Source organism: Pseudophryne corroboree, chromosome 7 (assembly GCF_028390025.1).
Source record: "Pseudophryne corroboree isolate aPseCor3 chromosome 7, aPseCor3.hap2, whole genome shotgun sequence".
Classification (NCBI taxonomy): Eukaryota; Metazoa; Chordata; class Amphibia; order Anura; family Myobatrachidae; genus Pseudophryne; species Pseudophryne corroboree.
In genome coordinates, this window is record NC_086450.1 from 317,241,894 (window position 1) to 317,256,645 (window position 14,752).

At 45.7% G+C, this 14,752-nt stretch overlaps 1 protein-coding gene and 1 pseudogene across 1 annotated transcript in view; one reads left to right on the forward strand and one right to left on the reverse strand.

The window, feature by feature from the left end:
• CIITA (class II major histocompatibility complex transactivator) overlaps positions 1-14,752 on the forward strand; it is a 234,643-nt gene that overhangs the window by 213,215 nt on the left and 6,676 nt on the right. The gene's annotated exons all lie outside the window — the stretch shown is intronic.
• On the reverse strand, positions 7,171-7,289 carry LOC134946411 (5S ribosomal RNA; annotated as a pseudogene).

Here is a 14,752-nt window from a genome sequence, read left to right on the forward strand (position 1 = left end):
CTGCCTAGTCGCCTTATATACCCCTGTCACCCCAGCCTGCCTAGTCACCTTATACAGTATACCCATGTCACCCCAGCCTCCACAGTTACTGGCTATCTCCCGGTCACCCCATGCTCCTTGGTCATATTCTATTCCCCTGTCACCCCAGCCTACCCAGTCACCTTCTATCACCCTATCACCCCAGCCTGCCTAGTCACCTTCTATCCCCCTGTCACCCCAGGCTCCTCAGTCACCTTCTATCCACCTGTCACCCCAGGCTCCTCGGTCAGCTTCTATCCCCTTGTCACGCCAGCCTGCCCAGACACTGGCTATCTTTCTGTCACCCCTGCCTACTCTGTCATCCATTATCTCCCTGTACCCTTGGGGGCACTATTGTGTGGCCATGGCCCTTCCTTGTGAGACTATACCTTTTTTGTGGTGCATGCCTTCTGCGTGCTTTGTCCCTTTAAAACGTTAATAAAAACTGTTATGCACCAATTGATGCTCCGCCCCTGTAGTAGCTCCGCCCACATAATGACCCACAACTGCCCCATCCCCAGTTCCTGAACCAATTTTCCTACAAAAATAGCACTGACTATATCTATCTACCTATAAATCTCTCTCTCTCTCTCTCTCTCTCTCTCTCTCTCTCTCTCTCTCTCTATATATATATATATATATATATATATATATATATATATGTATATGTGTGTGTGTGTGTATATATATATATATATATATATATATTTATAGTATACCATAGAGAGAGATGGCACTCAGAGACTTTCAAATTCCAATAAGGCTTGATGTATTGTGGATCAACGTTTCGGGGCGCAACCCCCTTCCTCAAGATCACATCACAGCAAAAGACATAACAAGAACATGCAAAACTTTCCCCTCTAAATACCTCACCACAATGTGCTTGTGAGGCTCCCGCCAGCGACAGCAGCCCCAGGCGCGTCAACAGTGCTCAACCCCACTTCCGGTCTGTGCGTTCCACCCGATGGCGGAAGTCATCCCTGCGTTCCACCCGTTCCCATGGCAAAGCCACTGTGCACAGGCGGCACAGCGCTTCCTATCTCCACCATGGTGACGGCTCCGGATTAGCGTGAGCCTCTGGCAGCTTCCTCAGAGACCGTAATTGTAGCAGCGGGGGCTCCATAATCCTAACGTGAAAACAAACCATTAAAAGCGAAGTGTCAAGATTATTACTAAATCTAGCATTATCATATACCTCAAACAAACAAAACATTGTTACCATACATCAGAAAGCATATCTCATAAAGACATATCTAGATTCTAATAGATGATAATCATACATCTAATGATCAAACTACAAAAATATATCAACACGTGACTATACTAGCTACTCGTAATATATTATATGCAGTTAAAGGTTAAATCAAGGCGTTCCAATTAATCTTTTCGTTCAGGCCATGCGGATGTACTGTGTTCATCCTAAAGATTCAGCTAGTTTCCAAATTCAACAGTTTCCTGGACCTGTCACCACCCCTGATGGATTTGGAGTCACACTCAAAATTAAAGTGGAAAAACACACTACAGGCTGATCCAACTTTGATGTAATGTCCTTAAAACGAGTCAAAATGAGGCTCAGTAGTGTGTGTGGCCTCCACGTGCCTGTATGACCTCTCTACAATGCCTGGGCATGCTCCTGATGAGGGTGGTGGATGGTCTCCTGAGGGATCTCCTCCCAGACCTGGACTAAAGCATCCGCCAACTCCTGGATAGTCTGTGGTGCAACGTGGCGTTGGTGGATGGAGCAAGACATGCTGTCCCAGATGTGCTCAATTGGATTCAGGTCTGGGGAATGGGCGGACCAGTCCATAGCATCAATGCCTTCGTCTTGCAGGAACTGCTGACACACTCCAGCCACATGAGGTCTAGCACTGTCTTGCATTAGGAGGAACCCAGGGCCAACCGCACAAGCATATGGTCTAACAAGGGGTCTGAGGATCTCATCTCGGTACCTAATGGCAGTCAGGCTACCTCTGGCGAGCACATGGAGGGCTGTGCGGCCCCCCAAAGAAATGCCACCCCACACCATTATTGACCCACTGCCAAACCGGTCATGTTGGAGGATGTTGCAGGCAGCAGAACGTTCTCCGTGGCATCTCCAGACTCTGTCACGTCTGTCACATGTGCTCAGTGAGAACCTGCTTTCATCTGTGAAGAGCACAGGGCACCAGTGGCGAATTTGCCAATCTTGGTGTTCTCTGGCTAATGCCAAATGTCCTGCACGGTGTTGGGCTGTAAGCACAACCACCACCTGTGGACGTCGGGCCCTCACACCACCCTCATGGAGTTTGTTTCTGATCGTTTGAGTAGACACATGCACATTTGTGGCTTGCTGGAGGTCATTTTGCAGGGCTCTGGCAGTGCTCCTCCTGTTCCTCCTTGCACAAAGGCGGTGGTAGCGGTCCTGCTGCTGGGTTGTTGCCCTCCTACGGCCTCCTCCACTTCTCCTGATGTACTGGCCTGTCTCCTGGTAGCACCTCCATGCTCTGGACACTACGCTGACAGACACAGCAAACCTTCTTGCCACAGCTCGCATTGATGTGCCATCCTGGATGAGCTGCACTACCTGAGCCACTTGTGTGGGTTGTAGACTCCGTCTCATGCTACCACTAGAGTGAAAGCACCGCCAGCTTTCAAAAGTGACCAAAACATCAGCCAGAAAGCATAGGAGCTGAGAAGTGGTCTGTGGTCACCACCTGCAGAACAACTCCTTTATTGGGGATGTCTTGCTAATTGCCTATAATTCCCACCTGTTGTCTATTCCATTTGCACAACAGCATGTGAAATTGATTGTCAATCAGTGTTGCTTCCTAAGTGGACAGTTTGATTTCACAGAAGTGTGATTGACTTGGAGTTACATTGTGTTGTTTAAGTGTTCCCTTTATTTTTTTGAGCAGTGTATATATATCAATTTGTACACACAATATTCAATACACTTTATTATCATAAATTTCACACCTACTCACAAGAACACATTTTTATGCACAATTTTTACACGATTATATTGTTGAAAATTGTCACATGATTACTTTTTCAATATCTTTTTCTTATGATTTTTCTTATTTTTTTTTCATATCTTCTCCCATCAAGTAATTCAATAATTCTAGATAATGTGTTATCAACATGGTTAATAATTTTAGTATCCCTAAAGAAGTAGCAGATTATTGCAATAATATACCATCAGGGCAATAATGAGTAGTTTTCTTTAGGTACATAGATCCTTATCTAATATCGTAATATAAATTAGGAATGGACATAAGAATGATCCTTGTCCACTTAAGTTAAAAGATTAACGATCACATTTAATTCCTTTATTTTATTTATACAAGCAGTAAGTTGATAGTAAAAGTTGTTACACTATAGGAAGGATGGGATGTTAATGTGTGGTACCCAGATTCTGTGATGAGCCCAATATATATTCTAAAAACTGGAAGATCTGACAGCACGTGATAGGATAGGTAAATCACATGACCATCAGTAGATGAGTATACGGCTCACCAGGAAGAGATTGTTTAAGCTGTGCGGTCCACCGGGATACGATGGTTGGAACGCAAACCACATGACTGGAGGTCACACCATGATAGGACAGCTGATCTGTTATAGTAACTCCAGAAAAGACAATCGGGTTCGCCTTGAGAAAGCTATTGTGAAACGTGCACGCCGGTGTTTCAGAGCGGTGCTAATATGCCCGCTCACAATGTTCACTGTGTTCATTATGTTTAAATGCTTTAATCGTTAAATGTTTAATTTGATTACCTCGGCACCTATCAATAACATGAGGAATATAATTATGGGGTATTGAAAGGCATGGGACAGGAATGAGAGATGCAGCACTAATTAGTGTATTGTGGACATGATCAGGGCAGGCATGCCAATGTAATAATATCTGAAATAATCGATATAAACGCTGCTGTGATTTAGTATCTACCTATACTGACTATTAGGGAGGAATACCACCTTTATGAAAATATTTAGAGTGATATACACATAAAGGCTGCTACCCAATCCTAATGCCAATACCATAGGTGTTGAATTAATGAGAAAAATCCTTATGTGAAACCAACAATGTGAATTTGGGAAGTATGTAGCTATAGTCAGTGAGGCTACAGTGGCCAATTTAACGAGCCAGCTTTGCTTAGTAAAGATATACATTAACAGGCTAGCTGGATGTGTACTTCCTCCTGATTGCTTATAGCTGTCTACAATAATAAAAAATATATAGTTATAATATCGGCATTGGATAGTAACAGAAGGGCAACTATATAAATGGTGCTTATTAATTCAGGGCACAGAGTTTTTGAGCTATAATAATCAGAGCCCTCCCAGCACAAACTGAGACTCAATGAGATCATATTGACTATATACAAAATCAATGAGCCAGCGCTGTCTAAATAAAGATATATATATATATATATATAATACAATATCCAAATGATCCGGCACTCCTGGTAATGATTCAGCTGCCTGTGTGCCTTTGTCCAAATGATAATACACAATGCGGACTGAGCAAATGAATGTTCAGAATAGGACACGGCACTCCAGGACTAAATCAATGAATGCTTGTAGTTTAATGTGACAAGAAAAGCTGTATCAATGCATAGTCTGGGTGAGCACAACCACAGACAGCTGAGATACAGGATCAATCTTACTGTGCCATGTAAGATTGATCCTGTATCTCAGCTGTCTGTGGTTGTGCTCACCCAGACTATGCATTGATACAGCTTTTCTTGTCACATTAAACTACAAGCATTCATTGATTTAGTCCTGGAGTGCCGTGTCCTATTCTGAACATTCATTTGCTCAGTCCGCATTGTATATATATATATATATATATATATATATATATATATATATGTATATATATATATATATAGTAAAATTTTGGTGGATACATATCTCCTTGTAATTCTCATTTATTACTCACAACAATTTGTAACCATACTTTCAGTATCAGATAAGTAACAAAAAGGTAACAGTCTCTTAATTCTGCATACAGAAGCTGATGAGCCATAATGATTAGCGCTCATGTAGCACAGCTTGAGAATGAAACAATAATATAAACAGAGGTATCTTGTTACAATGTTATTAACCTGAACAAACACATGTTCCTGAAGTGTAGTTCTAGTTTTTGATACTGTCCTGGTAACAAATACTGCGTGTTTAAAATAAAGGTGAACAACAGTGATTATTAGTAGCTGTCCGGTTATTTATTAAAATAAATTGAATATAGTGCCGACACTACAGTCAGCAGACTATTTTGGGAATATACTTACCAGCAGCAACCAATTGATCTGTTTATAATTAAACTATACGGACAGTGGTAATAGATAAAGCCAGATAAGCTTTTAACCACTAACCGAGTACAGGTTGAGTATCCCATATCCAAATATTCCTAAATACGGAATATTCCGAAATACAGACTTTTTTGACTGAGATTGAGATAGTTAAAACTTTGTTTTTTGATGGATCAGTGTACACAAACTCTGTTTAATACACAAAGTTATTAAAAATATTGTATTAAATGACCTTCAGGCTATGTGTATAAGGTGTATATGAAGCGTAAATGAATTGTGTGAATGTATACACACTTTGTTTAATGCACAAAGTTACAAAAATTATTGGCTAAAATGACCTTCAGGCTGTGTGTATAAGGGGGGTCATTCCGAGTTGTTCGCTCGGTAAAAATCTTCGCATCGCAGCGATTTTCCGCTTAATGCGCATGGGCAATGTCCGCACTGCGACTGCGCCAAGTAAATTTGCTATGCACTTAGGAATTTTACTCACGGCATTTTCATCGTTCTGGCGATCGTAATGTGATTGACAGGAAATGGGTGTTACTGGGCGGAAACAGGCCGTTTTATGGGCGTGTGGGAAAAAACGCTACCGTTTCCGGAAAAAAACGCAGGAGTGGCCGGAGAAACAGGGGAGTGTCTGGGCGAACGCTGGGTGTGTTTGTGACGTCAAACCAGGAACGACAAGCACTGAAATGATCGCAGATGCCGAGTAAGTCTGGAGCTACTCAGAAACTGCTACGAGGTGTGTAATCGCAATATTGCGAATACTTCGTTCGCAATTTTAAGATGCTAAGATTCACTCCCAGTAGGCGGCGGCTTAGCATGAGCAAATCTGCTAAAATCCGCTTGCGAGCGAACAACTCGGAATGACCCCCAAGGTGTATATGTAACATAAATGCATTCTGTGCTTAGATTTAGGTCCCATCACCATGATATCTCATTATGGAATGCAATTATTCCAAAATACATAAAAACCCGATATCCATAATACCTCTGGTCCCAAGCATTTTGGATAATGGATACTCAACCTGTATATGGAACATTGAGACTACATACTACTACAGAGAACATATATGTGACAAATAACTACACGCATATATATTTGTCATTAGTCCTTGGGGAGTAAATGTCCCTTTCCTAGATTGGATCACCTATTTAAGGGGGGTACACATGGAGCGATAATCTAAGCAATCTGACTAGACTGCTTAGATTATCACAAGAACAAGAAGCGACCAGGCACTGGTCCAAATTAAATAATGGTATAAATGTCTAGAAAACCAAATGTGGACAGTTGAAAAAGGTTAAACTCTTTTGAATTATAGTCCTAGTTGGTGGTGCGCCCAGAGCCAGAAAGTACAAGTACTAACAACAGGAGAAAAAGAAAGCTCTTGTGTGGGCGCACTCTTATACAAAAAAGAAATTCTTTAAATGTGTGTCAAAAAGATATTTAAAACATCCATTTATTATTCAAGGTTAAAAAGCTATTACCCATCTATGATCCAAAAGTGAAATAAGAAAGAGATATAACGAGTATACAAAAAATGTTAAAATGTTCTGGTCTTTGTTTGGAGAGGTTGTAGACACTTATTTGTCTGACAGCCGTCTCCCCTGACCAGTACAGAAATTCTGTATTAGTGAAACCAAGGAAGGAGAAAAGTGTGTATCTTCAAAGAGCCAATATGGTTGGATCTATGTTGTACACTTGGCTGGCGACCAGATGCTCAGATTACCCACGTATTGGGGCTGTCTGTTACCGTGATTAAAGTCTGACGCTGGACTTATTATATACCAAAACAGGAGGGTGAAAGAAGATTAGTGGTGATACTGCTGTTGGTGGTCACCTTGAAAAGGAGTAGTACCTACTCTACAACACCGGGTATTCCCAGGAAGTCTCCTCTCCCGGTACTGACCCAGCCCAACGCCGTTTCGCTTCCAAGATCGAACGAGATCGGGCATTAGCGGCGTGGTATGGTAGTAGAGGAACTATATACCAATGAGAGTGCACCTATATAGGAGAATAAGGTAAGGTGTGGATCTGCTTTCCCGTTAGGCAGGGCGCAGCGACTCCCACTGCCGTGGTGTCACACGTCCTGGATCGTGGATGAGAGTTCACAGAAAAGTAGAAAAGTAGGAAAAAGTATAAGGAATAATCTTAATTAATTTTCACTTAATTAATTGTTATACATTATTCTTATTTGTGTTTTTTTATTTTATATTTTAATTCTCATATGAGATATGATAGGAGAAAGAAGTTCATAGGAGAACTCAAGCGTCAGACAGATTCAGTGGCGTAAGTTCGTCCTAGTCGCCCGGAGGCATGATACATTTTGGTGCCCCTCTACACATACACACACATACCATATGTAGCTATCCGGCACCCAGGGTGAACAGTAGCAGCGTGCTCAGGTACCTTTCCCAATAGTAATATAGATACACATAGAAAGTGGACGCACTCCAAGTCAGTCATTACAATAAAACAGACACCAGCATACCATTATAGTACACCTACAGTGCTCCCTCACCCGCCAGGTCTCCATGGAGATGCTTTGGCGCAGCGGTGTGCCAATATAATTAGTGTTCACTGTGGTATTTTTTTTTAGGGCAGGGTGCTGATCACGGGGAGGGCACATTTTTCATTCGGGAGGGCACATTTTTAAGTTAGATGGGCAAACTTAGGTACATACTATAATGCTTGGTGCTCCCATTCCTATGGCCAAAACATGGACAGTGCGCACCGAAGGTGCGCAGCAAAAATCTAGGGGCGTTGTTTCGTGGGGAAGGTAGTGCCCCTAATACACATTGCACCAGTTAGAACCTCCTATACACACTGCGCCAGGTAGAGCACGTTATACATATTGCGCCAGATAGAGCACATTATACACATTGCGTCAGATAGAGCACATTATACACATTGCGTCAGGTAGGGAGCACTGAGGCACATTGCACCAGGTAGAGAGCACTGAGACACATTGCACCAGGTAAAGAGCACTGAGGCACAATGCACCAGGTAGAGAGCACTGAGATACATTGCACCAGGTAGAGAGCACTGAGACACATTGCACCAGGTAGAGAGCACTGAGGCACACTGCACCAGGAGGAGAGCACTGAGGCACACTGCACCAGGTAGAGAGCACTGAGGCACACTGCACAAGGTAAAGAGCACTGAGGCACACTGCACCAGGTAGAGAGCACTGAGGCACACTGCACCAGGTAGAGAGCACTGAGGCACACTGCACCAGGTAGAGAGCACTGAGGCACACTGCACCAGGTAGAGAGCACTGAGGCACACTGCACCAGGCAGAGAGCACTGAGGCACACTGCACCAGGTAAAGAGCACTGAGGCACACTGCACCAGGTAAAGAGCACTGAGGCACACTGCACCAGGTAGAGAGCACTGAGGCACACTGCACCAGGTAGAGAGCACTGAGGCACACTGCACCAGGTAGAGAGCACTGAGGCACACTGCACCAGGTAGGGAGCACTGAGGCACACTGCACCAGGTAGGGAGCACTGAGGCACACTGCACCAGGTAGAGAGCACTGAGGCACACTGCACCAGGTAGAGAGCACTGAGGCACACTACACCAGGTAGAGAGCACTGAGGCACACTGCACCAGGTAGAGAGCACTCAGGCACACTGCACCAGGTAGGGAGCACTGAGGCACACTGCACCAGGTAGGGAGCACTGAGGCACACTGCACCAGGTAGAGAGCACTGAGGCACACTGCACCAGGTAGAGAGCACTGAGGCACACTACACCAGGTAGAGAGCACTCAGGAACACTGCACCAGGTAGGGAGCACTGAGGCACACTGCACCAGGTAGGGAGCACTGAGGCACACTGCACCAGGTAGAGAGCACTGAGGCACACTGCACCAGGTAGAGAGCACTGAGATACATTGCACCAGGTAGAGAGCACTGAGACACACTGCACCAGGTAGAGAGCACTGAGATACATTGCACCAGGTAGAGAGCACTGAGATTAATGTTTACAGCTGCAAAATACTTACAAGGTTAATTTAGCCCAGGGGGACTCTCATGTACGTACCGGGTCTGGCGGCGCACGGCTGGCCGACGTGGAGGGGTCCGGCAGGCAGCAAACGGCGGGGCGGCAGGGCGCACAAAAACTGGCAGGGCGGGATTCAGCTGTCTAAAAAAGGGGCAGACACCTAGCGTGAACACTAGATATATATTAAAAAAAACACAAACGCCTCATTCACTTAAACACTCACACACGTCTCACTTAAACACACACGCCTCTCACTTACATACACATGCCTCTCACTTACACACACCTCTCACACACGTGCCTCTCACTTACACACACCTCTCACAAAAGTGCCTCTCACATACACGTGCCTCTCATATACACATGCCTCTCACTTACATACACATGCCTCTCACTTATAGGCCCTACACACATAGCGATTTCACTGCACGATATGAACGATCTTGTTCATTAATGAACGAGATATCGTTCATATCGTGCAGTGTGGAGTCCCCAGCGATGAACGATGTGCGGCCCCGCGCTCGTTCATCGCTGGGGCCATGTCGGCTGTGCATGCAGGCCAATATGGACGAGATCGTCCATATTTGCCTGCAAGTCTACGGAGCCGAGTGACGGGGGGAGTGAAGAAACTTCACTCCCCCCGTCACTGCCCCCCCGCCGCCGGGTCGCTCGTCGGCCGTATCGGCCGTCGGGCACCTTGGTGGCGCATCGCCTAGTGTGTAGGGCCCCTTACATACACATGCCTCTCACACACACACACACACACACACACACACACACACACACACACACACACACACATGCCTCTCACTTACATACACATGCCTCCCACTTACATACACATGCCTCACACACACACACACACACACACATATGCCTCTCACTTACATACACATACATGCCTCTCACACACATGCCACTCTCACACACACATCACACATGCCTCTTTTACTTGAATGTACAACTTTCCTTAAAAACACACACACCTCACTTAAAAACAAGCACACACAAAACACAGTACTTCCCCCCCAAATACACCTCTCCCCCACCCCCCACACAGTGCCTACCTTTGGCTATCATCCAGAGCATGGAGGAGCAGAGAGTTCTGAGCTTCCCTCGGCTGGCTTACTAAGGGCCCGGGAGGAGCTGTGCTCTGGAGCTCCCCCTAGCTGCAGCCAGTGCCATCTCTCTCTACAGGAGGCAGCTTCCGTGTCACTGACACAGCTCCTCCATCTGCAATAGCAGCGCAGTTCTCAGGCTGCGGGAGACAGTGGAGGAGATGCGCCCCCTTGTGGCCAGGAGCCCGGCGGCAGCCGACTCCACTGCCTCCCACAGTTCCGCCCCTGGACAGATTAATCAATCAAGTAGAAGTATGCACATATATTCTCTTCAATAGAGACATAAAATATTGCTATAGTGCAAAGATCATGCATGAATAGGACTCCTTTCTAATTACCAAAAATTTGTGGCAAATAATTAATTAATTTAAACAGCTGTAGTATCACTTACTGAAAGAGTAATTAATCTGGGCACAGTATTGAAAATTATGATCCTTATGCATTATATACTGTGACACTGATAAGCTGCTTGCTGACCACAAAAAAGACAGACAGGACTGAAAATTGCCTACTAGACCTGACTATGTTGATCTTATGCTAATAATATGTGTGTCACAACTGAGGGCCTGAGCTGACGGGAGGCAGCCTCAGTTGTAGGGGCTGAGATGTACCGGAACCTGGGAGGTTGTATCAGACCCCTGGACATGTAAGTAACATGAATAATAACTGCCCGAAGGCGTGACCACGACAACTTGGATAAAAGTCAATGATGTTTATTATGACAACTCCGCAACACAGCAGCAGTAAAAGAAAACGTAAAAGTCAGCAAAGAATAAATACAGTTCCTGGGTACTACAGGATGGCAGGAGCCACAGGGCACTGGTAGTGTGAGATAGTTCTTATAATCTTCTAGATGGAAAGTCCTTACCAGGCCCGACTGTAGCAATGGAGATAACCCAGGATTGTGCCAGCTGGTGTTCCAGGAAAAGCTGGGTTGCTGAAGATAAAACGGCTGCTGTGGATACTGGCTGGAACCAGACTGTTGTTAGCACGGAGTGGATACTGGCTGGAACCAGTTGAATAATAAATGAACTTGGGAGCGATGAAATATGAACTGAAATGTAGAACTTGAGAGCGGAGAAATAATAATACCGGTGGAGAGTGGTAAAGTGTAGAAAGGACACCGGCCCTTTAAGAGAAGCTGTACTCTGCTGGAAGCTGAGCTGGAAGCAGGTAATGTTGTAGCTGGAAACAGATGAATCCACAATGGATTGGAGAGTCAGGCTACACCGCAGGTGGAATGCTGGTGCGGGTCTCTATGGTGGAAGTCTTGAGACAGGAGCTGGAACCTGGAAGACAATCACAGGAGAGAGACAAACAGGAACTAGGTTTGACAACCAAAGCACTGACGCCTTCCTTGCTCAGGCACAGTGTATTTATACCTGCAGCAAGGAAGGGATTGGCTAGGCAATTATGCAGATTATCAATACTGAGAACAGATTGGTGGAAATGATCAATTGACAGAATCCAAGATGGCTGCGCCCATGCAGACACTTGGAGGGAAGTTTGGTTTGTAATCCATGTGGTAATGAAAACAGTAATGGCGGCGCCGGCCACCGGATACAGGAGGCGCCAGGCTGACAGATGCACATCCAACCACGCGGACACAGCGGAGGCCGCGGCTGACGTAATCGCCACTCAGACACTCTGCATGCAGAAGTTCAGGGACGGCGGCGGAGGCCGCGGGAGACGCCATGCCAGGTGTAATATGGCGTTTACTGTGACAGCGTCCCAGAGTGACAGGAGAGGATACAGGAATGTACACATCGGGATAACAGATGGGATCCGGTCCTGGAGCGCTGAGCCAGCCTTAGGAGGCATCTGATGGGTAAGAAATGGCGTCCAGATACCCGGATCGTGACAGCACCCCCCCCCTTTAGGAGTGGCCCCAGGACACTTCTTTGGCTTTTGAGGAAACTTGGAATGGAATCTCCGGACCAAGGCAGGAGCATGGACATCAGAAGCATTGGTCCATGAACGTTCCTCAGGACCATAACCCTTCCAGTCAATAAGATATTGTAGTTGACCGTAACGGTGACGTGAGTCCAGGATCTTGGCCACTTCATACTCAACGCCTCGTTGAGTTTGGACTTTCGGAGTTGGAGGAAGTGAGGAATGAAACCGATTCAAGATCAGCGGTTTCAACAGGGAAACATGGAATGTCCTGGGTATTTTTAAGAAGGGAGGCAACTGGAGTCTGTAAGCAACAGGATTGATGACTTGTTCAATCTTGAAAGGACCGATATAGCGAGGTGCAAACTTCATACTGGGAACTCTTAACCTCAAATTCTTCGTGGATAACCATACCCGATCACCCACCTTGAGAGCAGGAACTGCTCGACGCTTCTTATCCGCAAACTTCTTGTACCTGAACGATGCCTTGAGCAGAGCTGATCGTACGCTCTTCCAGATATTGGCAAACTGATGCAAGGTGATATCCACTGCGGGAACAGAAGTTGCTGGAAGCGGTTGGAACTCAGGGACTTTAGGGTGGAATCCAAAGTTAGTGAAGAATGGTGTTGAAGCAGATGAAGAATGATACTGGTTGTTATGACAGAACTCGGCCCAGGGAAGTAATTGAACCCAGTCATCTTGAGAGGAGGACACATAGATGCGGAGGAAGGCCTCCAAGTCCTGATTCACCCTCTCGGTTTGACCATTGGTCTGAGGATGGTAAGCCGTGGAAAACTTTAGCTTGACTTGGAGGACTTGACATAAACTTCGCCAGAATTTGGCTGTGAATTGAACTCCTCGATCTGAGATAATTTCTTCAGGAAGACCGTGGAGTCGGAAGATCTCTTGTATGAATACTTGAGCCAACTTGGAAGCTGACGGAAGACCGGTGAGAGGAATGAAGTGTGCCATCTTGGTGAACCGGTCAACTACCACCCAGATGGTATTGAACTTGTTGCACATGGGTAAATCTGTAATAAAATCCATCGACAAATGGGTCCAAGGTCGACGGGGAACAGATAGTGGAACCAGTTGCCCCGCAGGCGACTGGCGGGATACCTTATGTTGAGCACACTTTGGGCAAGATGCAATAAACTCCAAGACGTCCTTTTTCAGAGTTGGCCACCAATAGGACCTAGAGATAAACTCCAGGGTTTTTTGGATACCTGTATGTCCGGCAAAACGGGAAGCATGGGCCCAATGCATGAGCTTCTTCCTTAGCATCGGTTTCACAAAACTTTTCCCTGATGGGGGCGTAGAGTCCATCCCTACCGTGGAGAATGCCAACGGATTTATAATAGGATGCTTGTCTGAAGACTCTGACTCATTTTCTTGCTCCCATGAGCGGGAAAGGGCATCGGCCTTGCGATTCTGAGAGCCCGGACAGAACTGGAGTTTAAAGTCGAACCTGGAAAAGAAAAGTGCCCATCTGGCCTGACGAGGGTTGAGACATTGTGCGCCTTTCAGATATAAAAGGTTCTTGTGGTCTGTAAGTATGGTGATTGAATGAGAAGCTCCCTCCAACAGATACCTCCACTCTTCTAGAGCGAGCTTGATGGCTAGCAACTCCTGGTCGCCAATGGCATAGTTGCGCTCAGCTGGGGAGAACTTCCGGGAGAAGAAACTGCAAGGGTGTAAATGGCCATCTTTAGCCCTCTGAGATAACACCGCTCCTACTCCAACTGAGGAGGCATCCACCTCTAAGATGAAAGGAGAGTCGATGTCAGGCTGTTTCAGAACAGGCGCAGAGATGAACCTTTGTTTTAAAAGATGAAATGCTTGCATGGCTTCTTCAGACCACTTGGACGGGTTAGCACCCTTCTTAGTGAAAGCAGTAATAGGCGCCACAATGGTGGAAAAGTCTCGTATAAACTTTCGGTAATAGTTGGCGAACCCTAAGAACCTCTGGACCCCTTTGAGGGTTAAGGGTAACGGCCAATTTTGGATTGCTTGTAGTTTCTCAGGATCCATCTCTAGTCCGGAACCGGACACAATGTACCCTAGAAACGGAATGGACTTGACTTCAAAGACGCATTTCTCTAATTTGCAATAGAGATGATTGACACGGAGACGGGACAGAACCTCTTTAACCCAAAAACGATGTTCCTCTAAATCGTTGGCAAAAATGAGGATATCGTCTAGATAGACCACGACATGATGGTATAGAATGTCTCTGAAGATCTCATTGACAAAATGCTGGAAGACAGCTGGAGCATTGCTCAATCCGAAGGGCATGACGAGGTACTCATAATGTCCGTCACGGGTGTTAAAGGCGGTCTTCCACTCGTCACCCTCACGGATCCGGATGAGATTGTATGCACCTCTCAAGTCCAGCTTTGTAAAGATGGTAGCTCCGCTAACTCTG